This window comes from Pinus tabuliformis, chromosome 5_1 (assembly GCF_031772625.1).
Source record: "Pinus tabuliformis cultivar Carrire ecotype Pingquan chromosome 5_1, CPIR1, whole genome shotgun sequence".
Classification (NCBI taxonomy): domain Eukaryota; kingdom Viridiplantae; phylum Streptophyta; class Pinopsida; order Pinales; family Pinaceae; genus Pinus; species Pinus tabuliformis.
In genome coordinates this window covers 562,649,690-562,676,573 of record NC_142305.1, presented here as the reverse complement: position 1 = coordinate 562,676,573, position 26,884 = coordinate 562,649,690, and the positions used below count along the sequence as shown (strand labels likewise).

Below are 26,884 nucleotides of genomic sequence, written 5' to 3'. Positions count from 1 at the left end.
ACTGAGCATTTTTCAGTAGATGTAGCTTTCTTTCTCCTACAGTCATGCTTGTCAAGCAAATTTCTGTTTGTCATAATGGATAAGGCACTGGGTCTGCATGTTCTTAGTGTACTGCAGGAGCACACTATCCCAAGTGGAGCCACTGTTATCATTGAAAATTTTGTTGTCAAAATTGCTCAGACTAGCTTAAGGACAAACTGTTCCTGCAGCGCATAGATTCTTTTAGCAGTTTCGCAGCGCTACATGTTTAGGCGGTTTCGTAGCGCGCTACGAAATTGGGGATTTGCTCGAGTCTTCAGCAGAAGGTTCATATACTAAATTTTGATGATGAGCAGAGTGATGCAAAGGCCCATAAAGGGAATGCAGTGGCAATGTATAAACTTGGTGTATTCTACTACTTTGGTTTGAAGGAGGTTCCCCGTGACCATGCGAAAGCATTATCATGTTTTCTTAAAGCGGTTGAGAAGGGAGGATATATTGCTAATGTACATGTGCTGAGTGTTAATCAACTATTAGAATCGGCTCTGGACACAGCACGGCATGTGGCAAGTAGTATATTCACCTCGACTACTCCTGTACCTTACACCCAAATGACAAGCCAGCATGAAGCTCTTGTAATTTTCCTTCTTCTCTTTTACCAACGATTACACTTGTCAGACTACATATTATCCTCGCCATCCTTTCAGTGTGTTGTCCACTACCCGAATTCTTCAAAATCCAACTGGAATTGAAAACAAACTTCACAGAAGAGATCAAGAAACTAGGGCTCAACCGAGACTCTAGAGCGTTCACAGGCTTGAATCACTGTTTTGTGCATCAGTTGGAATTCTTTCCGGCACTTCGTTTGGAAGTTTTCTTCACTGCATTCGATTTCTTTGTTCGTTGTGATCGCAGCAGAAGAAGAATGGGGGAAGCGGTGACTGGTGATCCATCAAAGTTACATCAAGAAAGCGGAGAAGCGGAAGAAGGGGAAATTGTGGAGTCAGTAGAGGCTATTGAAAGGCCTATAGAACCTGCAAATACACACCCACTCGAGCATTCATGGACTTTCTGGTTTGATAATCCAAATGGGAAGTCTAAGCGGGCCACCTGGGGTAGTTCCTTGCGACCTGTTTACACCTTCAATACAGTCGAGGACTTATGGTGTGTTTTTTAACAATATAATTCAGCCGAGTAAGTTGATGGCTGGTTCAGATTTTCATTGCTTCAAAGCTGGAATTGAGCCAAAATGGGAAGACCCTAAATGTGCAAATGGAGGGAAGTGGACTGTTACCACCTTGAAAGGAAAGCCTGTTGTCGATACTTTCTGGCTGCACACTTGGTCAATGTGCGTGCTCGACAAGATAAGATTGCCATGTGGACCAAGAATGCTGCAAATAAAGCTGCACAAATGAACATTGGAAATGCAAAGGTTTTCTCTGAAATACTCTGTTTACTGAAATACAGGGATTGGATATACATTCGAAATTGAAGGCCTTTTACCTCTTCCTGGGCGATTATTCTTACATGCAATGGGCACTAAACCCTGAACTGGAGGAAGACTTAATACCTAGGCTGTTGTGAGCTATATTTATATGGATCTCTTACTCCTAATGAGTTTTTACACACTCAGGTTGGCTCTGCAGATAAATATAATATCAGTGATTTGAAGGATGCCATGTTGCTAATCAAAGACCTTTTATCTGTTGCATTATTTTATGCAACTAAATCCAGCTTCACAGCTTCTACTGCCTTGTCTATAACATGCTTCGGCAGGTCCTTTCCTGAAGTTTATAGCAAAGATGGTACAAATGTACACATCAAACATCTAAAGACTTTTGATGAAGGACTCTTGAAAATGGACAGAGACACACATGCTATGGATTAGTTTTTCATGGAGCAGGCCTAGAGGTAGATGAGTATGTCCGGAGGTCTTATAAGGTTGCTTATGTGGATGGTATTGAAGTTGGTATTGAAGCATGATTATTTGGCTTTGAGCTTCTCAAAAGTCGAATTGCTGTCTTGTTTGTGGCTAAAATATATAGAGTTTTCTTAATATGCTTTAGAGTACATTATTGGTATCTTGATCATGGCATTAGCTATACAGTGGTGACTTCAGTGTTGTTAGGAGCAGCTGTTATTCGTCATTTATCTGTTGTAAGTCCATCAACTGCAAGGAGAAGATAGCAAGAATGCAGAGAAGTGATGAGACTGTGTATGATGAAATTACACAGCAGTTTCGTAGCGCGCTACGAAACTGCTGTAGCTGCATGTTTCAGTTGAGCCAATCAATTATGATTGACAAATCAACGAATCTTTCTGAAAGGTGTTGTCTTCACACATGGAAAAATGGCCAGCACATCGAAGACGTGGCAGCCTGTGCTATTTTGAGTAATCAAAGATAAAAGGCACGCTTCTTTGGATTCGAATATGGTGAAGCACATCAAAGACCGACAAACAAGGGCCTATATTTCAGGGTAACAGAAAGATATGTCATTGAAGACAAAAATGGAGCATTAAAGGTTCATCACAGCCACCGCCAAAAAGAGAGCAGATGTCAAAGAATGAAGTTCATTGTAATTAAAACCATCAAAGTTACCGCTGTAGTAATCCACTTGGCAGAGAACGAATCTTGATTGTAATAAATGCTATGTCCAGCATGATGTAGAATTAGGATCTTATTTGCTTTAGGATTCCAGCGCTGTCAATTAGTGGTCAGCTGTAATTATTAGTTAGTTAAAAGTTAGTAGGTGTCATCATAGGTAATTATTGAGCTCCCCTCACGCTGGAGGAGGGAGCTCGAATCAGGTAGAGTAAGCATTCTATATAGAGCTGAAAGACGAATGTAAAAAGGGTTGGATGTTTTTGAAAAAACAAAGTTTATATTGGCTTATGTAAAGACTTGTTACAGTAATATAAAAGACTACTTTTTTCTTCTCAGGATTCATACTTTGTTCAGATGCTCAAGATGTATGTGGCTTTGTCTTACCCTTTATGTTTTACAGCTTTATAGATACACAATCACTCTGAATTCACCTAGCTGCTCATACTTCCTGTGTGTATTTATGAGTTGAGGTTCATTTGAGAAATGTTTTGAGTGTTTAAACATTACATGCCCTGACTTCCATGAATGAGTAGTTTTATGGTTTACTGAAATGGTGTTTGACTCCATGAGCCCAATGGAAGAAATCTTATGTTGTCTGTCCAACCAGCATGTTTATTAAGTTTTCATTTCAAGAGTTAGCCCTGTTAGTGTTAATCATAATCAATAGTTTGTTTGAGAGAGCCCTCTCAGGCTAGGGAGGCTAATCCTTAGTCAAGAGTTTGGTCTGAAATAGTTACATAGAGTCTAACTGATTAGCAGCCATCAGTACATGATTTTTTGATAACACGTTACACGACTATAAAAATCATTCCATTTTATATTTGAATGCAGACATTGACCTCCAATCTCTTCCATTCTTCTAGCAGGCATAAGTAATTGAAACACCCAACAATGTATAAAGTCGCAGAGTTGTTTGGCTACAACATCATGTTTACGTCTACACAACACAAAATTAAAGGGGTTGTGGTGATATAGAATTTTTTTTTGGATTTACATCAAAGACGATCTCAAATATTTCTTTGGGAGAAAAGTATCATTGAAGCTTCTTAGCATATCTCAAGATCGATTCCAGCAATGGAAGTGCAAAGTTAAGTGAAATGTGCTTCTACAGGGCTGGATCTCTACTGATGAAGGAGTAATCACTCTCAGACCACATGTGCTTGGGTTTGTGTGAGTTGCACCACAAAAGTCTCTATTGATGAAGGAGTCATCACTGTCAGACCACCTATGCTTGGGTTTGTGTGAGTTTGCACCACAAAAGAGTTTTTCCCTTTTGTGGGCAAAGAACCCAAGCATTGGGATTTTGCACCCAAGGTGTGGGTTTGAAATCAAGAAAAGGAATTATTATTTATTCATTGTTGCAAGTGAAGATGCGTTATAGGAGTAAGGGTGACCTAAGGCTATGATGAAGGGTATTGATCAAATGAAGAAATTAATTTTCGTTAAGTTAATTGGGGTTTGTCTTAGGATCTTGTACCTAAGGTGTTGGTGTGAAATCAAGAAACAAAATTATTATTTATTCATTTTTTCAAGTGGAAAACCCATAGAGGAGCAAGGGTGACCTAAGGCTACGATGAAGGGCTTTGATCAAATGAAGACATTAATTTTCCTTAAGTTAGTTGGGGTTTGTTTGGAAAATTCAAGTCGGCCTAGGCTTGGAAAGACACCCTTTGAGGGCAAAGTCTACCCTCATCAGAAAAATATGAGGGAAGTTGTGAAACTCATTTTATTGTCAACAAGTGGAATTGTTCTCAAGTGAGGACGTATCCAAGGAGGCCATATAACTCAACAAGCCGAGCTACATAAAGAGAAAGAAAAAGAGTTTCATGTTTGTATTTTTGTCTCATGCTTTGGTTCAGGTTCAAGGAGGATGTTGGTTGAGTTTTGTGAGGGTTTCAGTGGGAAACTCCATGTATCCAAGTAGTGGAAGAGACTTGTGGAATAGGCATCAAATTTCTAGGCTAACCGCAATGGTACTTCTATGATCTAGCCGTAGAGTCTCGTACCTTATTAAAGGGCCAAAACACTAAAAATAAGGTTGTTTTGGTATGCCGTGAGGATTGGAGGAAAGCTGGAGTAACGTTGCATGCCTTAAAGGACCAATGAAACAAGTACAACGTTGGAAGAGGGGTACCGTAGGTTTGAGGTAACCCTAGATTTAGGGCCACAGAGATATGTAGCAAGGCCTAGGATAACAATCAAGAAAATGACCATAACCGTGGTTGCTTGGAGGCTAAGTGGTAGCATCCTCAAGGAGATATATTTCTAGGGTTGGAGGGTTGTCCATGAGGTTTTGGACAACAATTTTGATATGCACTAGTTAGGGCTTCATCTTATGCAGGTATCCATCCTATGGTCTGTCCAAATCTTAGTGAAAGAATAACCCATATCTTTGATGAATGAAGAGAGTTGAGACCCTAGAAAGGGAGGTTGATGACTTGTTGTTGTGGGTAGAAGTTTGAGACAAAAGGAGAATGAGAAGGGTGATGTAGTAAAGGAAAAGCTAGGGCATGTTGGAAGGTTTGAACAACAATTGTAATTAGACCTAAGAATAGGGATATAGAATGAATCTTATCAGTATTGGTGGGTTTTTTGGAATAGCCCAAGCTTTGGACAATTTGAGGAGACAAATTGCAAAAGAAAGGGTAGTATTGGAAGCCCAAGATTAGTCACGGTGTTGACTGTGTATGCGTAATTTTGGAATACCTTTAGAATGCATGTTATCATTGTTGGTGGCTTGTTTGCAATAGCCTTAGATCTAGACAATTTAAGTACAAAAATTGCAAAAGAAAGTTCAGTCTCGGAAGCCCTATATTGGTCATGGTGTTGACTATGTATGCATAATTTTGGAAGCTCTAAGGGTTGAGCTTTGAAGGATGAAAGGGAAACTGGAGCATCCAGGAGGTTGATAAGTGGGTAGTCTAGAAGACCTCAATTACAATGTCCGTGAAAGGAATTAATGGGTTGTTACGAGCCAGAGTAATGGAGCCCTGGCTTAGCTTATGAAAAGAGCCATATGGTTGACAAGAGGGCATATCTAGAAGACCTAAGGAGAAAACTTCTTAATGGAGCTAGAAGGTTGCTAGTGGGAAAACCCATGAGCCAAAGTTCAGTGACACAAAAGAAATTGTGATCATTGATAGTGGCAGCTGAAGATATAAGTTCAATGATCAGTAGATTGGGAGGCAAGGGGACCTGCCATATGTGTTCAAAGTACACAGACTGAAAGGGATATAGTGCGTGTTGCCAACAAGTAGGTCAAGTGTAATTTGTTTAGGGTATATTGGTGGTCATAACAATTGACACCACGCCCAAGTTGTGTCCTTATATCAAGGTTGTATGTATGGTCCATGATTGCTAGTACGGGAGGCCTAAAATTGTTGTATTACAGTTTGTAACATACCAAGTAGATGGTTTTAAAAGTTAAAAATTGTCATGTGGACTAGTTGATTCACTGACGTATGTTATTTCGTTGTGGAAAGTAAAAGTGTTGTCGCATTTGAGTGTGTTTGTGTTCGTGATTTTAGACTCAAACCAGATTCTTGAGTGTTGTGGAAAAATCAACAAGCTTACGCTTGAATTAAGCACACGAAAACCTGCCCTCCATTGGCAAATATTATAAAAGCAACAATCATGAAAAATAAGCACTAAAGATGTGAAACTAAGTATAACTTTTCTATTACATATCAAAGTTTTAGGAAAAACTCTTGAATCTCACACACTTGAGTAAGATCATACTACCTTGAAACCATTGCAGAAGGAGAAATCATTGTGCAAAAAGAAAATATTTCAGTGTATTAAAGGAAACCAAGGTCAAACTACAAAAAATGAGCCAAAAAAACAAAGGAAAATAAGTACAACTCAAAGCATGGCCATGCTCAAACTCTGAAAAAAAAACATTAAGACAAGAACAGAGAAAAATTGCAAATATCCCCTTTGCACATCATCTCTCCTACAATGTGATCTCCTCTACTCAAAGGGAAAAAAAATGGGTTGAACAAGGTTAAAATATACACAAAATTAGTAATGGTAAGCCTATTTCGAAACCAATAATTATTCATAATAGAAAACACACAGCCCCTAGAGTTTGTTTTATAATTATGGGCACTCTCTTTTGTGTTCCACTTGTTCGTGCTCATCAAAACAAGCCATCTACAACAGATAAAAAATAAGATATTAGAATCTAGTTATATTCTGTGCTATATCTCAAAAAAATATAAATTCTATAAACTAGATGTACTTCTACTACAAGTAATGCAAACAATGTTCTCATAAGATGTAAATTTTTCAGAAAAAGAATCTAAGCATATCTAAACACATTGAACACCCAAAATCCCAGGGTCCACAAGACAGCAATGTTGTATGTTAGCACGATGGTTGAATGGTTGAAGGGTCAATATGCTTGTCTGCTCCACCTTACCCACCTCCTCTACAAGGCACGTTGTGTGGGGGTGTGCATGTGACGTGGATCAAGAAAACATACACTGCACCATCCTAGACACTGCAACTATAGTCACTCACTACACAAAGTAATATAATATATGAGATCACAAATAAACCAAAAGATAAAATGAATAACAAATATACAGAGTGATAAATTAATCATACACATATCTGTTCGCCCTTGGCTAATGTTATAGCAGTAACAACCATGAGAAATAAGCCCTGAATTTGTGAACCTCAATATAACATTTCCCTTTATTTTGTATCAAAGTTATTGGAAAATCTCAAACCACACACTCATTAACAAGATCATGATCATACTACCCTGAAGCCATGACAAAAGGATAAATCGACTCGTAAAAAACAAATATTTCAGTCGATTAGAGGACAATATTCTTATCTAGGAAAAAAATATGGCTCACCAATTGTCCAATTTGCGTTGGTAGAATGTCTAGGGTACGTTCACCTTGACCTTCATAGACTATAAAATTGTGGTTTCTCACTACACAAAGCGAGATCGATATAATTGAGTGTGATACCACATATAAAACATATAATAAATTGAAATTAAAACAAATGCATCCACAAATGAGCGAAAGACAATTGTGAGTGAAATGAATTTCATATAGTTAAGGTGATTCACCTTCATTTATGAATGATAACCTCCATCTTATATCTTTGACTTTATCTCCTTGCTGCCTTCCTTTCCTATTGCACATCGAATAAACAAAACCACGACCAACTACAAGAAATGAGAGAAAAATTTAAAAAAAATCTAAATGAGTACAACAAAATGCATGACCATGCTAAAACTCAACAAAAACAAAACATGTAGCCAATAACAAATTAAAAATTGCAAAATTCCCCTTTGCACATTATCTCTATTGCAGTGCCCTCTCCTCAGCTGAAAGGAAAAAAAACAGGGGTGAATAACATTCAAATCCAAACATAGATAGTAATGGTGAGCATAATTCAAGACCAATAACTATTCATAATAGAACACACACCTCCTCTAGAGTTTGTTATATAACGATAAACACTCCATTTTGTATTCCACTTACTCGTGCTCAACACAACAAGGCATCTACAACAAATACATAATAAGATATTAAAATCAATATATAATTTAAACTGGAGAACTGAATACAACAATTAATCATAATATGAAACATACTTGTCTTTGAGTTTTGTTATATAAAGGGGGACAATCCATTTTGTATTTCATGTATCCATAATTTTGTTGGATTGTAATAAATATAACTGACTACACCCTAACAAATGCTCTTTAATTGTTTCATTCAATGTTTACACTATATAACATTGAATTCAACAAATGCCTTTAATTATTTTAGTCAGAATTTATACCATAACACATTGAATTGCCATGGTGGGAGCCCTTTCTCAAGAGAGAGCTTTTGCAATAGAAAATCGAGCAGACTTACTCTAAGAACTTGTGACAAGGGTTAGCTAAGATAGCCTTGAAGCTATCTACATATCAAATTGTTTAGAGTAATTCAATATAGTCATGTCATAGTAATTTGAATGAATAATCTTTTGCGTACTTGTGTGAAAGCCAAAATTTTGGTTGTTTGTTTTAGAGATTCATAGTGAGGAGATGATATTTTATGAAGAGCATGCCAAACCCAATTCAATGACTATCGCTAATGCTTATGGTTTGCAAATGGTTTTTGATACCTTCTAGGTAATTTCAGGGCTTCCTCAATTGCTTGATACTTCTATGTGATTTCAGGGCTTCCTCAATTGCTCGATACTTCTAGGTGATCTAAGGGATTTTCAATTGCCTGTCATATGTCAAGAGGAAAGGGTTACTAGTTTCGAGCTAGAACTTCTAGGAAAAATATTTGTTGTTTCAACAACTTCCTATTTAGATAGTGGATTTGTGTACATAAGGTTGAGCTATGGAGATTTATAACTTATTAAATTGCATCAGTAGCTAGTTGATTCAAGCTCACATGTAGAAGTTTTGGAAAGATATGTAAATATCAATCTTATAATGAACTTTTGTATTTTAGATGAAAGTCAAGCATAAGGTCAAGTTTCCCTATTTCGAAGCATTTAAAGTGGGTTTTCTCTTATAGTCCATATTCATGAGCATGCATCAACAAAGCTACTAGGAAAAAAGGAGATTTGGTCATATTTTATAGTACCCACTGGATTTTCTATAATTGTAGTCACAATGTTCTTTAGGTTCTTTTGGTCACAGAAGGGGTAATATTGTCTGTATGGAAATTGGAGAAGCATTTACTCATTGAGTGTGATATAAATCCCATAGGTGATGATCCTATGTGGGTTAGATGGGAATATATTTAAATTTATATTTAATATGAGCAGAGGGAAATTATCTGATAAGAAAGAAATTCCGTTGGGTATAAAAACTATCAATCTTTGCAATTTTCGGTCTAGGAATTCAACGCATATTTTTTTAATGCCACATAGGAGTGACAGGCTGACAACTATATAAATAGCTTTTCCAATCATGGTAGCTTATGGTTTGTTGCATATGATAAAAACAAAATGGCCATGGAGCAATGCACAGGTTGGGTGGTGATTTCAATGATATTTGGAGCCTACAAAAGGATTAGGCCACCCATGCATGTGAGGATAATCATTGTAGAAAACATTGGTCTCCTTATGTTTGTGGGAAATATAGCTCTCCTACACCTTGCTAACCTTGCTAGTTACCAAATCAGATAAAATGAATCTCATAAAATAGGACTTTGGCGCATAGTTTTGGTCAATGAGTTGCCATACAAGAAAACTGTTATCTTCTTCACAAGTTTTTCCCGACGCTAATGTCGCTTATACAAACTATGGGTTGGTGATTATTTTTTGTTGGAAATTGTTTTTAGCTTAACGAAATCCAATACAAAGGTGGTCTTCTCATACTTATCATGACTTCTTTCTCTGTTCATTCCATGACTATAAAATTCATTCCTCTTTATATTTGTATGCAGACATTGATCTCCAATCTCTTCCATTCTTCTAGTAGGCATAAGCGATTGAATTACCAAATCAGACAAAATGAATATCATAAAATAAGACTTTGGCGCATAGTTTTGGTTAATGAGTTTCCATACAAGAGGATTGTTATCTTCTTCACATGTTTTTCACGACGCTAATGTCGTTTATACAAACTCTGGGTTGGTGATTATTTTTTGTTGGAAATTGTTTTTAGCTTAAATAACTCTAATACAAAGTTGGTCTTCTCATACCTATCATGACTTCTTTCTCTGTTTTTCCCACGACTATAAAAGTCATTCCATTTTATATTTGTATGAAAACATTGACCTCCAATCTCTTCCATTATGCTAGCAGGCATAATCGATTGAAACACCCAACAATGTATAAAGTCGCACAGTTGTTTGGTTACAAAATCATGTTTACGTCTACACAACACAAAATTAAAAGGGTTTTGGTGATATTAAAAAATGTTTTGGATTTACATCAAAGATGATCTCAAAGAGTTCTTTGGGAGAAAAGTATCATTGAAGCTTCTCAGCATATCTCAAGAGCGATTCTAGCAATGGAAATGCAAAGTTAAGTGAAATGTGCTTCTACATGACTGGATCTCTACTGATGAAGGAGTAAATCGCTCTCAGACCGCATATGGTTGGGTTTGTGTGAGTTTGCACCACAAAAGTCTCTATTGTTGAAGGAGTCATCACTATTAGACCACCTATGCTTGGGTTTGTGTGAGTTTGCACCACAAAAGGGTTTTGCCCTTTTGTGGGTAAAGAACCCAAGCATTGGGATTTTGCACCCAAGGTGTGGGTGTGAAATCAAGAAAAGGAATTATTATTTATTCATTGTTGCAAGTGAAGATGTGTTAGAGGAGCAAGGGTGACCTAAGGCTATGATGAAGGGTCTTGATCAAATGAATAAACTAATTTTCGTTAAGTTAATTGGGGTTTGTCTTGGGATCTTGTACCCAAGGTGTGGGTTTGAAATCAAGAAAAGGAACTATTATTTATTCATTGTTGCAAATGGAAAACACATAGAGGAGCAAGGGTGACCTAAGGGTACGATGAAGGGTCTTGATCAAATGAATGCATTAATTTTCCTTAAGTTAGTTGGGGTTTGTCTAGAAACTTCAAGTCGGCCTAGGCTTGGAAAGACACCCTTTGAGGGCAAAGTCTACCCTCATGAGAAAAATATATGGAGGGAAGTTGTGAAACTCATTTTACTATCCAAAAAGTGGAATTGTTCTCAAGTGAGAACGTATACAAGGAGGCCACATAACTCAGGAAGCTGAGCTACATAAAGAGCAAGAAGAAGGGTTTCATGTTTGTCTTTTTGTCTCATGCTTTGGTTTAGGTTCAAAGAGGATGTTGGTTGAGTTTGGTGAGGGTTTCAATGGACAACTTTGTGCATCCAAGTAGTGGAAGAGACTTGTGGAAAAGGGACAAAATTTCTAGGCTAATCACAATGGTACTTTTGTGATCTAACCACAGACTCTCGTAACTTATTAAAGGGCCAAAACACTGAAAATAAGGTTATTTTGGTATGCCATGAGGATTCAAGGAAAGCTGGAGTAATGCTGCATGCCTTAAAGGACCAATGAAACAAGTACAACGCTGGAAGAGGGGTACCACAGGTTTGAGGTAACCCTAGATTTGGGGCTGCAGAGATATGTAGCAAGGCCTAGGATATCAATCAAGAAAATGACCATAACCATGGTTGCTTGGAGGCTAAGTGGTAGCGTCCTCAAGGAGATAGATTTCTAAGGTAGGAGGGTTGTCCATGAGGTTTTCGACAAAAAATATGATATGCACTAGTTAGGGCTTCATCTTGTGCAGAGAGCCATCCTATGGTCTGACAAAATCTCAATGAAAGAATAACCCAGATCTTTGATGAATGAAGAGAGTTGAGACCCTAGAAAGGGAGGTTGATGACTCTTTCTTGTGGGTAGAAGTTTGAGACAAAAGAAGAAGGAGAAGGGTGATGTAGTGAAGGAAAATATAAGGCATGTTGAAAGGTTTGAAAAACAATTGTAATTAGACCTAAGAATAGGGATATAGAATGCATCTTATTACTATTGGTGGGTTGTTTGGAATAGCCCAAGAGCTTTGGACAATTAAAGGAGACAAATTGCAAAAGAAAGGGCAGTCTTGGAAGCCCTAGATTAGTCATGGTGTTGACTGTGTATGGGTAATTTTGGAATCCCTTTAGAATGCATCTTATCATTGTTGGTGGCTTGTTTGCCCTAGATCTATACAACTTAATTACACAAATTGCAGAAGAAAGTTAAGTCTTGGAAGCCCTAGATTAGTCATGGTGTTGACTGTGTATGCGTAATTTTGGAAGCCCTGAGGGTTGAGCTTTGAAGGATGAAAGGGAAACTGGAGCATCGAGGAGGTTGACAAGTGGGTATTCTAGAAGTCCTCAAGTACAATGTTCATGAAAGGAATCAATGGGTTGTTATGAGGCAGAGTAATGGAGCCCTAGCTTAGCTTATGAAAAGATCCATATGGTTGACAAGAGGGCATATCCAAAAGACCCAAGGAGTAGACTTCTTAATGGAGCTAGAAGGCTGTTAGTGGGCAAACCTGTGAGCCAAAGTTCAATGACACAAAAGCAGTGGTGATCATTGATAGTGGCAATTGAAGATGCAAGTTCAGTGATCATTGATAGTGGGAGGTAAGGGGGCCTACCATATGTGTTCAAGGTACGTGGACTTAAAGGGATATAGTGCGTGTTGTCAACAAGTAGGTCAAGTGTAATTTATTTAGGGTAGATTGGTGGTCATAGAAGTTGACATTGTTGGAAATAATACTAAAGTGGGGGTGAATCAGTATTATCAGATCAATAATTTTATTTCCCAAATAGATTTATATACGCTACTTCAGTGAAGTGAACTAGCGTGTACACGCAACTGTGATTAAAGAAACTAGCGTATATCCAGAGATCTTGTGATTTAGACAATTTATCATGTGTTGATCTTAAACTAGTACATCAGTAACTTATTAGACAGTGCAGTAAAAGTAGAATGAAGCATCACACATAAGAAACACACATGAACACCAAGATTTAAGGTGGAAACCCAATGTGGGTGAAAACCACCTGTTGTGGTCGTCTCTGTCTTCTTTTAATAATAAGAAAAACTGTTTACAATCTTATATTGGTGCAATCTCATACTAGTACGCAATAACCCACCTGCAGAAGGCTACAACCTTCTCTCGTTTTCTAGCTTCTACTTGAAGGGAGCTGCAACCCCCTAGCTCTTGTACTAGCCAATATGTTTACTAGTACGTAGGTGCCAACCTACAGAAGGATACGACGTTATTTCTTCCTCCAGGGACCACATTTCATGAATTTTCAGACTGGATACTCCTGGATCACAACACCACAATCTGAGGGCCACGTTTGATCCAATTTTCATACTGGACCCATCAAAATCTTTTTAAACTTAAACTGCATCAACCAATGTTCAGTTAATATGAACAATCAGATCACTGACACCAGAACACTGTACTGAACCCAGAACCCTGCATCATCATTCGAGACCAGCTGTAACCTCAAAAATCATGCATTAGAGTGTATACGCAACTTGGCTGAACCCAAATTGCGTGTATACGCTACTTCCGTTAATCAAACCTGCATATACCTTCAAAACTACTGCAAACATAAACTTTTGAATCAAGTCTGTATCAATCAACAATATACTGAATATCTACTATTAACTTACAGAGCTTTACACAAGCAGGGACAAAGATCACTTCTTCTCACTAATAAAATCAATCAATCAAATGCCAGCCTCCTTATGCATTCAGTTTTACATTCAGATCTAAGAAGACTTCATTGACAGACAACAGTAAAACAACAAAATTTGATCAGATAGATCAGTCAGATCTGAAATAGAAGCTTTTCTTTTGTATACGCTACTTGAAAGAATAGAACCTACGTGTATACACTCTTTGGCCAAGATGAACCTGCGTACAAATCTACAAATATTGACTCAGAACTTTGCTGAAATTCTAGACTTCAGACAAACCTAGATCATGATAGATAACGAATAAAGCAGGCGCAAAACATCAGATCTAGTCTCAACCAATATCAGATCATTCAAGAATAAGTCATTTTAGGTCTCATGATCGTGATCCAATATTGAAATAAATGTGCACATAAATATTTCAGATCTAGTCCTAAACGTAACCCTGCAACATAAAATATACTTCAGATAGAAGTATTCCTTAGAATCTTATTTCTTTCACCCTTGGCCTTATGATCTTCTCCTCCTTATATAGCTTTAGGCCCTTTGTCAATACCTTGGACCAAAACCACTTAGGACCAATACCTTGGACCAAATACCTAGGGTCAATACCACAGACCAAATACCTTGGACCAAAAACTTGATTTTCCATCCCATACGCGCTTTTCCTTCTGTGAAAGTGCATGTATACATATAAGCTCTTTTTTTTCTGTGTTCTTGCGTGTATTTGTTACTTTGACAAACCGAACCAACGTATACCTCTCTTTCTTCAATCTTTGGAGTCTGATCTGTAATCCTTTGTTGTTAACCTGTTGCACTGTGAACTGTCATCTGTGTGAGTTGCCATCAAGGACAACACCTGTATCATAATGCCAACAATCTCCCCCTTTAGACTTGATGGCAACAACAACACCAAGACACTCTCCCCCTTTGACATCAAGGTCAAAGGGAAAACCAAGATATTCTCCCCTTTTGATATACATTATGTTATCCATGCTCCCCCTGAGTACATGATGAATTCTCTGATTAAGCTCCCCCTTTGTACATGCTGAGATGCACTAAACCATCCATGCGAGGTCCATGCTCCCCCTGAGCACATGCAGAGTCTGCAAAAAATATTTTTCAAAAGAATAACATGACTCTATAACTCAACTAAGTGAGTATGACCTTCCTATCACCAATGACTCATACATACATCAATCTCCCAACCAAGTGGGGATACACCAGATGTGACTCATCCACCCAACCAAGTGGGGATATACCAATTGTTTATACATGATAGAAATACAATAAATATTACATCATCCAACCCATGCAAAGTGGGGATACAAATTACATCATTTGTTCAATAGGGCTCATTCAAATATATGAGAAGACATATGACTTAAGCAACAAATGGTATAAATATCTGAAGCCATAGCTAAACTCAGCAACCATAATGCCAACAATGCAGAATGCTTGTGAAGGCTAATGCTCCCCCTGAACCTGTGCTACATGTGCACTGTTAACAAGTCCTTAATCAAGGCATCTTTGTCAGTCAGATAAAAATTAATGAACAAAGCATATCATTAGGCTGTAATCATCAACATCAGACAGAGCACCCATATCAGAGTTTGACCCACTTTTTTTTTTTTTTGTCAGAAAAACATATACGCTTCTTCAACCAAAGAAACCCGTGTGTATACGCAACTATACTTCATGAAACTTGCGTATAATAACCTTCCTCTGAAAAACTGGATTTAACAATAGGATGATGCAACAACTACTCCCAACTTTTGTCTGAGATATTCAAATGTTTCTCTGGGCAATGGTTTAGTGAATATGTCAGCAACCTGTTCTTTGGAGGGAACATACTCCAATTTGACCTTTTGTTCAAGCACTTGTTCACGTAGAAAATGGTACTTAATGGGTATGTTCTTGGTCATGGAGTGCATGACTGGATTCTTTGAAATACTGATAGCATTTGATTTTTCGATTTGATTCATTATCAACCAAAGCTTTGAAGGCTTGGAACTTTTCAAATGCTTCATCTTTATGCTTTAGAAGACCTATCGAACACATTCTGGAAAAATCATCAATGAAAAAAATAAAGTATTCTTCTCCATGAGGTGACTTTTTCCTTGTTGGTCCACATAAATCAGTATGGACAAGTTCAAGAGGCTTACTAGCTGACCCTTCTTTTTCAATGAAGTGAACTCTGGTTTTCTTACTGATTTGACATGGTTTGCATATTGTATTTTCTGGGATGCTGATATCTGGAAGATCACGAACAACCTTGAGTCTGCATGCTTTTCTTATTTGAGAAAAGCTTAGATGTCCCAATCTTCTATGCCAGAGCCAGATTTTTGCTTAGATAGCATTGTTGCTGTCCTCCTTTGAGTATGTATAAGTTGTTTGGATTTCTTGTACCTTTGATCACAGTCTCTCCTGTATCAAGATCACGAACAACACATATGTTTGATCGAAACACCACTTCATTTCCTTGATCACACATTTGACTGACACTCAACAGGTTATGCTTTAAACCATCTACATACATAACATTTCCAGCTTTAACCTTTTCTTTCAAGAAAAAAGAACCTTTACCTTTCATGATAGCTGGAATGAGACATTCTTTTCCTTTTCTAAGGCATTATATGAGTGGAGTTTCTCTTTTTCACCTGTCATGTGTTTGGAGCATCCACTGTCGATGTACCACTGATTTTCTTGTCCTTCTGCATACAAGGCTATACCACATCTTTCTGTTTGAGATTCTTTCCTTCTCCATATCTTGGGATTTAATGGTGTTTGCTCCTTTTGAGGTGTTTGCCGAAATTTGCTCCTGCATTCAGATTCTTCATGACCAAAGTTGTTACAGATTGAGCATTCTATTTCATTTTCAAGAGGAGAAAAGTTATTATAGGAACTTCTCTTGATCCCTGTTACATTCCTTTGATTTTGTGCTTCTCTAGTCATGATGGTTTTGTAAGAAACACATTGAGCAGCTTTGTGCCCAAAATTATGACATGAAAAACATTGCCCATTAAAGAAGTTTCTGCGACTATCGAATCTATTTACCTATTGATTGTAGTTTCTATTGATATTCATCTTTGGAGAAAATTGAGTATGATTTGCCTGAGGTTGGTTGTGGCTTCTATTGATATTCATCCTTGGAGCAAATTGAGTATGATTTACCTGGTGATCAGCTTTATGCCTTTGTTGACGATTGTCATAATGTTCACTGGTCTTTGCTGCATCAAGGTAGCTCTTGGTGGAGGTTGAAGGCTTCTATGATTGAGATGCTTCTTTAGTATATCCAAGACCTATCTTAATCAGAGGAGAACACTGAACTTTGATAATTTCATTTAAAGTTTCTGATCATTTAGCAAATCTAAGATTGAGAGATTTTGTTTTCTCAAAATCTTTTCTTAGACCCACAATTTCACATTCTAGTTTTTCATTTTCTTTTTCTTTTTTCAGCAAGTTGGTATGTCAAGGAATCTATGATCATTTCTTTTCTTCTAAACATATTTTGAGTTTAGAGATTTCTTCATGAAAGTTTTCCTCTTCTAAAGCATCCCAAAAATCATCATAGTCATAAGCCATGAGAAGCCTATAATCATCACTATTAGATAAACCATCACTATGCTCTTCTAAATTATCCCAAAAATCATCGCTATCATAAGCCATGAGAAGTTTGTAATCTTGTCCAGTTTCATCTTCATCACTATTAGATAAACCATCGCTATCTTCATAAGTATAGTAACTCCTTCTATTCACAATTTGTTTCCTATTCCATTTTGCATATTCCTTACCTTTTTCATATTTATCTTTATGAGGACATCTGGCAGCATAATGACCGACTCTTCCATAAGCAAAGCATTTGAACGGTAGCTTACCTCTGAACCTTCCAGAACCCCGTTGAAGCTTCTTGACAAAATTTACCTCATCTTCTTCTTCTGAAATGTGTCTTGATTCATTGTGTTCTTCCTTTTCTTTTCCTTTTGCTGAAGCTTTAAATGCAGCTTCTCTCATATCCGATGGACCTCCTTTTCTCATCTCAAAAGAAGTTAGGATTCCGTGAAGATGTGTCTAGTGATATTCTATAGATCCTGTTTTTCTTCTATGGCAGACACTTTTGATTCAAATTTAGTAGACAAGGATCTAGAAATTTTCTCAACTAAGGTAACTTCCTTTATTTCTTCACCCATATTCTTCATACAATTAACAACCTCATCTATACTTAAGAAGTGACTAGCTATACTCTCATCACTATGCATCTTAAGAGTTTCATACTGAATTCTGAGAGTTTGAAGCTTAGCACGTTTTACTTGAGAGTCTCCTTCGTAGCTCTAAACAATTTTGTCCCATATCTCTTTGGCTGATTTGAGCTGCATGACTTTGACAAACTCTGATTGTGACAAACTTCCCAATAAAGTATTGACAACTTTGGCATTGGTTTCATTCTATTTTTTACCTGCCTTGTCTGTAGGAATTGCTATTGGAAATGTATATCCTCCTTCCACAATTTCCAAGAAATCTGTTCCAAGAGATTGTAGATAGGTTGCGGTTCTTATTTTCCAGTAAACAAAGTTGCTCCCATCGAAGATTAGCGGTTTGATGGATCCCATGCTTTCATGATTATTCATCTTGATGGATCTCCCTTCAAGCGATCAAGCTTCTTCTGAAGGACCTGCTCTAATACCAATTGTTGGAAATAATACTGAGAGGGGGGTGAATCAGTATTATCAGATCAATAATTTTATTTCCCAAACAGATTTATATACGCTACTTCAGTGAAGTGAACTAGCATGTACACGCAACTGTGATTAAAGAAACCAACGTATATCCAGAGAACTTGTGATTTAGACAATTTATCATGTGTTGATCTTAAACCAGTACATCAGTAACTTATTAGACAGTGCAGTAAAAGCAGAATAAAGCATCACACATAAGCAACACACATGAACACCAAGATTTAAGGTGGAAACCCAATGTGGGTGAAAACCACCTGTTGCTGTCGTCTCTGTCTTCTTTTAATAATAAGAAAAATTGTTTACAATCTTGTACTGGTGCAGACTCATACCAGTACGCAGGAACCCACATATAGAAGGCTACAACCTTCTCTCGTTTTCCAGCTTCTACTGGAAGGGAGCTGTAACCCCCTAGCTCTTGTACTAACCAATATGTTTACTAGTACGTAGGTACCGACCTATAGAAGGCTACAACCATATTTCTTCATCCAGGGACCACGTTTCATGAATTTTTAGATTGGATACTCCTGGATCACAACACCACAATCTAAAGGTCATATTTCATCCAATTTTCATACTGGACCCATCAAAATCTTTTTAAACTTAAACTGCATCAACCAACATTCAGTTAATCTGAACAATCTAATCACTAACACCAGAACACTGTACTAAACCCATAACCCTGCATCATCATTCAGAATCAGCTGTAACCTCAAAAATCATGCATTAGAGTGTATACGCTACTTGGCTGAACCCAAACTGCGTGTATATGCTACTTCCGTTAATCAAACCTGTGTATACCTTCAAAACTACTGCAAACATAAACTTTTGAATCAAGTCTGTACCAATCAACAATATACTAAATATCTACTATAAAATTACAGAGCTTTACACAGGCAGGGACAGAGATCACTTCTTCTCACTAATACAATCAATCAATCAAATTCCAGCCTCCTTATGCATTTAGTTTTACATTCAGATCTAAGAAGACTTCATTGACAGACAACAGTAAAACAACAAAATTTGATCAGATAGATCAGTGAGATCTGAAATAGAAGCTTTTCTTTTGTATACGCTACTTGAAAGAATAGGACCTACGTGTATACACTCTTTGGCCGAGATGAACCTGCGTACAGATCTACAAATATTGACCCAGAACTTTGCTGCAATTCTAGACTTCAGACAAACCCAGATCATGATAGATAACGAATAAAGCAGGCGCAAAACATCAGATCTAGTCTCAACCAATATTAGATTGTTCAAGAATAAGTCATTTCAGGTCTCATGATCCTGATCCAATATTGAACTCAATGTGCACATAAATATTTCAGATCTAGTCCCAAACATAACCCTGCAACATAAAATATACTTCAGATAGAAGTATTCCTTAGAATCTTATTTCTTTCACCCTTGGCCTTATGATATTCTCCTCCTTATATAGCTTTAGGCCCTTTGTCAATACCTTGGACCAAAACCACTTAGGACCAATACCTTGGACCAAAACCACTTAGGACCAATACCTAGGGTCAATACCACGGACCAAATACCTTGGACCAAAACCTTGATTTTCCATCCCATACACACTTTTCCTTCTGTGAAAGTGCATGTATACGTATATGCTCTTTTTGTTCCGTGTTCCCGTGTGTATACACTACTTTGACAAAGTGAACGAACGTATACCTCGCTTTCTTCAATCTCTGGAGTCTGATCTGTAATCCTTTGTTGTTAACCTGTTGCACTGTGAACTGTCATCTGTGTGAGTTTCCATCAAGGAAAACACCTGTATCATAATGTCAACAGACACCAAGCCCTAGTTGTGTCCTCATATCAAGGTTGTATGTAAGGGCCATGATCCCTAGTATGGGAGCCCTAAGGCTGTTGTATTATAGTTTGTAACATAACAAGTAGAGGGTTTTAAAAGTTAAAAATTGTCATGTGCACTAATTGATTCACTGACGTATGTTATTTCATTGTGAAAAGTAGAAGTGTTGTCACATTTGGGTGTGTTTGTGTTCGTGATTTTAGACTCAAACCAAATTCTTGAGTGTCATGGAAAAATCAACAAGCTTACGCTTGAATTAACCACACGCAAACCTGCCCTCCATTGGCTAATATTATAAAAGCAATAATCATGAAAAATAAGAACTAAAGATGTGAACCTAAGTATAAATTTTCTATTATATATCAAAGTTTTAGGAAAACTCTCGAATCTCACACACTTGAGTAAGATCATACTACCTTGAAACCATTGCTAAAGGAGAAATCATTGTGTAAAAAGAAAATATTTCAGTGTATTAAAGGACAACAGTATTTTGTAGGATAAAAGTATGGCTCACCCATTCTTTGTGCCATGTTTGTAGAATTTCTAGTGTATCTTCACCACTTGACCTTTGTAGATTATACAATTGTAGTCGTTCACTACATAAAGAAGATCATTATAGTTGATTATGAGAGCATAGATAAAACATAATAAATTGAATAACAAACAAGTGGAGCCACAAATGAGCAAAAGATAAATTTAAGTGAAATGCACTACATATAGGTCTGTTAACTCACCTTCATTTATGAATAATAACCTTCATTTTCTCTATCTGATTCCTTAATTTCTTTCTTTGTCTCCTTCCTTCATTTTCTTTTCCACACCTAACAAATGAAACCAAGACCAAACTACAAAAAACGTGAAAAAAAAGAAAACAAAGGAAAACGGGTACAACACACCCAACAAATGAAACCAAGACCAAACTACAAAAAATGAGCAAAAAAAACAAAGGAAAATAAGCACAAACCAAAGCATGGCCATGGTCAAACTCTGAAAACAAAACATTAAGACAAGAACAAAGAAAAATTTCAAATATCCCCTTTGCACATCATCTCTCCTACAATGTGCTCTCCTCAACTCAAAGGAAAACAAGTGGGTTGAACAAGGTTAAAATATACACACAATTAGTAATGGTAAGCATATTTCAAAACCAATAATTATTCATAATAGAAAATGCACCTCCCCTTGAGTTTGTTTTATAACTATGGGCACTCTCTTTTGTATTGCCCTTGTTCGTGCTCATCAAAACAAGTCATCTACAATAGATAAAAAATAAGATATTAGAATCCAGTTATATTCTGTGCTATATCTCAAAAAAATATAAATTCTATAAACTAGATGTACTTATGCTATGAGTAATGCAAACAATGTTTTCATAGTATGTAAATTTTTCGGAAAAGGAATCTAAGCATATCTAAACATATTGAACACCCAAAATCCCAGGGTCCACAAGACAACAGTGTTGTATGTTAGCATGATTGTTGAATGGTTGAAGGGTCAGTATGTGTGTCTGCTCGACCTTACCCACCTCCTCCGCAAGGCACGTTGTGTGGGGGTGTGCATGTGATGTGGAGCAAGAAAACATACGTTGCACCATCCTAGACATTGCAACTATAATCACTCACTACACAAAGTAATATAATATATGAGATCACAAATAAACCATGAGAGAAAATGAATAACAAATATAGATAGTGATAAATTAATCATACAGATATCTGTTCACCCTTGGCTAATGTTATAGCAATAACAACCATGAGCAATAAGCCCTGAACTTGTGAACCTCAATATAACATTTCCCTTTATTCTGTATCAAAGTTATTGGAAAATATCAGACAACACACTCATTAACAAGATCATGATCATACTACCCTGAAGCCCTGACAAAAGGATAAATCGATTTGCAAAAAACAAATATTTCTGTCGATTAAAGGACAATATTCTTATGTAGGAAAAAAATATGGCTCACCAATCGTCCAATTTGCGTTGGTAGAATGTCTAGGTTATCTTCACCTTTACCCTCATAGAGAATAAAATTGTGGTTGCTCACTACACAAAGCAAGATCGATATAATTGAGTGTGAGACCACATATAAAATATATAATAAATTGAAAAGCAAACAAATGCATTCACAAATGAGCGAAAGATAATTGTGAGTGAAATGCATTGCATATAGTTAAGGTGATTCACCTTCATTTATGAATGATAAACTTCATCTTATATCTTTGACTTCCTCTCCTTCTTGCCTTCCTTTCCTATTGCACATCGAATAAACAAAACCACGACCAACTACAAGAAATGAGAGAAAAATGTAAAACAAATCTAAACGAGTACAACAAAAAGCATGACCATGCTAAAAGTCAACAAAAACAAAACATGTAGCCAATAACAAACTAAAATTTGCAAACTTCCCCTTTGCACATTATCTCTACTGCAGTGTCCTCTCCTCAGCTGAAAGCAAAAAAGAGAGGGGTGGGTAGCATTCAAATCCAAACATAGATAGTAATGGTTAGCATAATTCAAAACCAATAATTATTCATAATAGCAAACACACCTCCTCTAGAGTTTGTTATATAACAATAAACACTCCATTTTGTATTCCACTTGTGCTCAACACAACAAGGCATCTACAACAAATACATAATACGATATTAAAATCAATATACAATTTAAACTGGAGAACTGAATACAACAATTAATCATAATATGAAACATACTTCTCTTTGAGTTTTGTTATATAAAGGGGGACAATCCATTTTGTATTTCATGTATCCATAATTTTGATGGTTTGTAGTAAATATAACTTACTACACACTAACAAATGAACTTCTAGGAAAAACATCTGTTGTTTCAACAACTTCTTATTTAGATAGCGGATTTGTGTACATAAGGTCGAGCTATGGAGCTTTATAACTTATTAAATTGCATCAGTAGCTAGTCGTTTCAAGCTCACATGTAGAAGTTTTGGAAAGATATGTAGATATCGATTTTATAACGAACTTTTGTATTTTAGATGAAATTCAAGCATAAGGTCAAGTTGTTCCCTATTTCGAAGCATTTAAAGAGTGTTTTCTCTTACAATCCATAGTCATGAGCACGCATCAACAATGCTACTAGGAAAAAAAGAGATTTGGTCATATTTTATAGTACCCATTGGATTTTCTATAATTGTAGTCATAATGTTCTTCACGTTCTTTTGGTCACAGAATGGGTAATATTGTCTGTATGGAAATTGGCGAAACATTTGGTCATTGAGTGTGATATAAATCTAATTGGTGATGATCCTATGTGGGTTAGATGGGAATATATTTAACTTTATATAATAAATATGAGCAGAGGGAAATTATCTGATAAGAAAGAAATTCCATTGGGTATGAAAGCTATCAATCTTCGCAATCTTCAGTCTGGGAATTCAACACATATTTTTTTAGTGCCACATAGGAGTGACAGGCTAACAACTATATACAATAGTTTTTCCAATCATGGTAGCTTACGGTTTTTTGCGTCTGATAAAAAAAAAGGGCCATGGAGCAATGCGTAGTTTGGGTGGTGATTTCAACGATATTTGGAGCCTACAAAAGGATTAGGCCACCCATGCATGTGGGGAGAATCATTGTAGAAAACATTGGTCTCCTTATGTTTGTGGGCAATATAGCTCTCCTACACCTTGCTAACCTTGCTAGTTACCAAATTAGACAAAATGAATCTCATAAAATAGGACTTTGGTGCATATTTTTGGTCAATGAGTTGCCATACAAGAAAATTGTTTTCTTCTTCACAAGTTTTTCTTGACGCTAATGTCGCTTATACAAACTATGGGTTGGTGATCATTTTTTGTTGGAAATTGTTTTTAGCTTAAAGAACTCCAATACAAAGGTGGCCTTCTCATACCTATCGTGACTTCTTTCTCTGTTCGTTCCATGACTATAAAAATCATTCCTTTTTATATTTGTATGCAAACATTTATCTCCAATCTCTTCCATTCTGCTAGCAGGCATAAGCGATTGAATTACCAAATCAGACAAAATGAATCTCATAAAATAGGACTTTGGCGCATAGTTTTGGTCAATGAGTTTTCATACAAGAGGACTGTTATCTTCTTCACATGTTTTTCCCGATGCTAATGTCTCTTATACAAACTCTGGGTTGGTGATTATTTTTTGTTGGAAATTGTTTTTAGCTTAAAGAACTCTAATACAAAGGTGGTCTTCTCATACCTATCATGAATTCTTTCTCAGTTTGTTCCACGACTATAAAATTCATTCTGTTTTATATTTGTATGTAGACATTGACCTCCAATCTCTTCCATTCTGCTAGCAGGGATAAGTGATTGAAACACCCAACAATGTATAAAGTCGCACAGTTGTTTGGCTACAACATCATGTTTACGTCTACACAACACAAAATTAAAGGGGTTGCGGTGATATAGAAAAATGTTTTGGATTTACATCAAAGAGGATCTCAAAGAGTTATTTGGGAGAAAAGTATCATTGAAGCTTCTCAACATATCTCAAGATCTATTCTAGCAATGGAAGTGCAAATTTAAGTGAAATGTGCTTCTACAGGATTGGATATCTACTGATGAAGAAGTAATCACTCTCAGACCACCTGTGCTTCGGTTTGTGTGAGTTTTCACCACAAAAGGGTTTTCCCACAAAAGTATCTATTGATGAAGGAGTCATCACTATCAAACCACCTATGCTTGTGTTTGCGTGAGTTTGCACCACAAAAGGGTTTTTCCATTTTGTGGGCAAAGAACCCAAGCATTGGGATTTTGCACCCAAGGTGTGGGTGTGAAATCAAGAAAAGGAATTATTATATTATTCATTGTTGCAAGTGGAGATGACTTAGAGGAGCAAGGGTGACCTAAGGCTACGATGGAGGGTCTTGATCAAATGAAGAAGTTAATTTTCATTAAGTTAATTGGGTTTTGTCTTAGGATCTTGTACCCAAGGTGTGGATCTGAAATCAAGAAAATGAATTATTATTTATTCATTGTTGCAAGCGGAAAACCCATAGAGGAGCAAGGGTGAGCTAAGGATATGACGAAGGGTCTTGATCAAATGAAGACATTAATTTTCCTTAAGTTAGTTGGGGTTTGTCTAGAAACTTCAAGTCGGCCTAGGCTTGGAAATATACCCTTTGAGGGCAAAGTATACCCTGATGAGAAAAATATAAGGAGGGAAGTTATGAAACTTATTTTATTATCCAACAATTGGAATTGTTCTTAAGTGAGGTCATATCCAAGGAGGCCACATAACTCAAGAAGTCGAGCTACATAAAGAGCAAGAAGAAGGGTTTCATGTTTGTCCTTTTGTCTCATGCTTTGGTTCAGGTTCAAGGAGGATGTTGGTTGAGTTTGGTGAGTTTTTCAATGGGAAACTCTATGCATCCAAGTAGTGGAAGAGACTTGTGGAAAAGGGACGAAAGTTCTAGGCTAATTGCAGTGGTACTTCTGTGATCTAGCCACAGACTCTCGTACCTTATTAAATGGACAAAACACCTAAAATAAGGTTGTTTTGGTATGTTGTGAGGATTGGAGGAAAGCTGGAGTAACGCTGCATGGCTTAAAGGACCATTGAAACAAGTACAACGCTGGAAGAAGGGTACTGCAGGTCTGAGGTAACCCTAGATTTTGGGCCACAGAGATATGTAGCAAGGCCTAGGATATCAATCAAGAAAATGACCATAACCGTGGTTGCTTGGAGGCTAAGTGGTAGCATCCTCAAGGAGATAGATTGCTAAGGTTGGAGGGTTGTCCATGAGGTTTTGGACAACAATTTTGATATGCACTAGTTAGGGCTTCATCTTGTGCAGAGAGCCATCCTATGGTATGTCCAAATCTCAGTGACAGAATAGACCAGATCTTTGATGAATGAAGAGAGTTGAGACCCTAGAAAGGGAAGTTGATGACTCTTTATTGTGGGTAGAAGTTTGAGACAAAAGGAGAACGAGAAGGGTGATGTAGTAAAGGAAAAGCTAAGGCTTGTTCAAAGGTTTGAACAACAATTGTAATTAGACTTAAGAACAGGGATATAAAATGCATCTTATCACTATTGGTGGGTTGTTTAGAATAGCCCCAGATTTGGGCAATTTAAGGAGACAAATTGCAAAAGAAAGGGAAGTCTTGGAAGCCTTAGATTAGTCATGGTGTTGAATGTGTATGGGTAATTTTGGAATCCCTTTAGAATGCTTCTTATCACTGTCAGTGCCTTGTTTGTAATAGCCCTAGATGTGGACAATTTAAGTACACAAATTGCAGAAGGATGTTTAGCCTTGGAAGCCCTAGATTAGTCATGGTGTTGACTATGTATGTGTAATTTTGGAAGCCATTAGGGATGAGATTTGAAGGATGAAAGGGAAACTGTAGCATCTAGGAGGTTGAGAAGTGGGTAGTCTAGAAGACCTCAAGTACAATGTTCATGAAAGGAATCAATGGATTGTTACAAGGCAAAGTAATGAAGCCCTAGCTCAGCTTATGAAAAGAGCCATATGGTTGACAAGAGGGCATATCCAAAAGACTCAAGGAGTAGACTTCTTAATGGAGATATAAGGCTGCTAGTGGAAAAATCCGT

The 26,884-nt window shown here is 37.0% G+C and overlaps 1 pseudogene; it reads left to right on the top strand.

Moving 5' to 3' along the window:
- The first annotated feature begins 718 nt into the window (after positions 1-718).
- Positions 719-1,962, top strand: LOC149166064 (eukaryotic translation initiation factor 4E-1 pseudogene; annotated as a pseudogene).
- Positions 1,963-26,884: the final 24,922 nt, after the last annotated feature.